Below are 1,986 nucleotides of genomic sequence, written 5' to 3'. Positions count from 1 at the left end.
GTTGTGGATGGGCGGCTCCGCCGACGACGGTGGCGGAGGCGACGCCGTTTGGGCGATGGTCTCCGCGTCCCTCTCTCGAAGGAACAGGGAACACGGGGGGGAGGAAGCAGCGGCTGCCTTAGACATAATGGACGTATTGGTACTCGCAATCATGTTGCTGGAAGAAGACGACGACGACGACGACAAGGGCAGAGGCGACGGGCTGACGTCTTCCCTCTTGTGGTGGAAGGGGGAGGGAGGCGGCAGAGCCTTCTCATTCTCAGGGATGCTCTTGTGGGAGAACAGGCAGTTGGAAGTGACCGTCGGAGAAGCCTGCCGAAGGGGATGCCCACTCCGTTCGCTGTTCGGATAGAAGCGCGGCTGCGACTGAGACGTATTTAACCCCAAAATAGAGCTGATGGAGAAATGAGGAGGCGGAGGCGTTTTCTGGGCTACATTGCCGTTGCTGTATCCGCCCAAAGTTGCACTGTTTGTGGATAAGGTGGCCGACTGCGGAGATCTCAAGGGATAGACATCGTCTCTTTCGTCCCCTCCCCACGGACCTTTGTTTTGTCCCGACATTTTGTACTCACCGATTTGCGTAAGCGCTATTTTTATATTATTATTTTTTTTATTATTATTATTTATCTGCTTTAAACTCTAGACCTACGAAAACCGTGACGCATTGCTATGAAATCAGTTTCAATTCGAAATTCACTTTCGCGTTTTCCATAACTTTACCCACAACATTTTTGTTAACTGAACCGAACAGGTGGCCGTTGAATGTGCTTGTCAGCGTTTGGTATAAATGAGTGGTTTTGTCAAGGCACGTGGTCAGCCCCGCCACATGGGAAATGGATCACTTCTTAAAGACCGCTGAAGATGAACAACCCACCGGAAGTTTGCGCGAGCGAGATGACCAGTTTTTCTTCTCATGACTCGGACAGCTTTCAGTGCTGCCATATCTGGGCGATCGGGGTCAGCGTTTTTTCATAGTGGAGACCTTTCATCGAGAAAACCGCCTACTTTCTGTCCGGGTCGTTTTTCAGCGAGTTTCCTGTCAAGCATTTCATGCCGAAGAAGGCCAGCATCGGCGGCGAGCACAAGAAGGCATCACTCCAGGAAGTTAATCCCTTTCCCTCCGTTACTACAGGTCACAATGGTTGACTGGAGAGGCCCCCTCGGCAAAGCCCACGAGGGGGCGGAGAAGGGAAAAGTGGGCGGAGCCCGGCTCCTGCCTGGGCGGAGTCAACTTTAAAACCCACTTACTTTTTCTCAGCATCACTTAATCGATATTCAGTCCAACTCTATTCGCGCTTTGTAAGACACCGCACTTCAATGCTTCTCTGTCACCTTTTCCTTCACTCTCTTCCCATTGTAATGGTTCCTCCCGGTGACATGCATCATCTTTATGACTCGGTATCAACTGAACGAACGGATCCTGCACGCCCATGATGCACGATTTCCGATTTATTGCGATGGCTCGTCATTAGCTTACGTTCAATAACCTGTATTCTCTCCTAAACGTTGGGGCAATGAAAAAAGCGTGGCCTACCTCACTCCCCTCGCTCGCAATCCTCTCATTCCGTCTCTACCGAGCTTTTTGACAACATGCTTTCGTTTTATTGTTGTAACAACAATAGCTACTGTAATACGATTTATTATAAAATATTGCCTGGATATGAATGGCATATTTTTAAGAATCAGGGAATCTAATTGAATAGACAGAGACTGCCAGAGTAACACCAACATTAATTAATAGTAGTTATCTCTCTCTCTCTCTCTCTCTCTCTCTCTCTCCGGGGGCTTAAGCAGATTGATTGAGGTGAGGTTAGTTCCCGGTTCTATTCATGCAAAGGACTGCTTCCCCTAGCCAGAATCTCTGCTTTAGTTACTTTTAATTCTCCGGCAATGTCAGTACAATACTAAAAGCAAGCCGCAGGAGTTATTAGTCAGACCTGAAAGGAAATCACTTCTTCAGAAAAGATACCGCAACATTACCTAACA

The sequence above is a fragment of the Macrobrachium nipponense genome, chromosome 21, assembly GCF_015104395.2.
Source record: "Macrobrachium nipponense isolate FS-2020 chromosome 21, ASM1510439v2, whole genome shotgun sequence".
NCBI lineage: Eukaryota > Metazoa > Arthropoda > Malacostraca > Decapoda > Palaemonidae > Macrobrachium > Macrobrachium nipponense.
The sequence above is the reverse complement of the archived record's forward strand: the minus strand, read 5'-3'. Positions refer to the sequence as shown.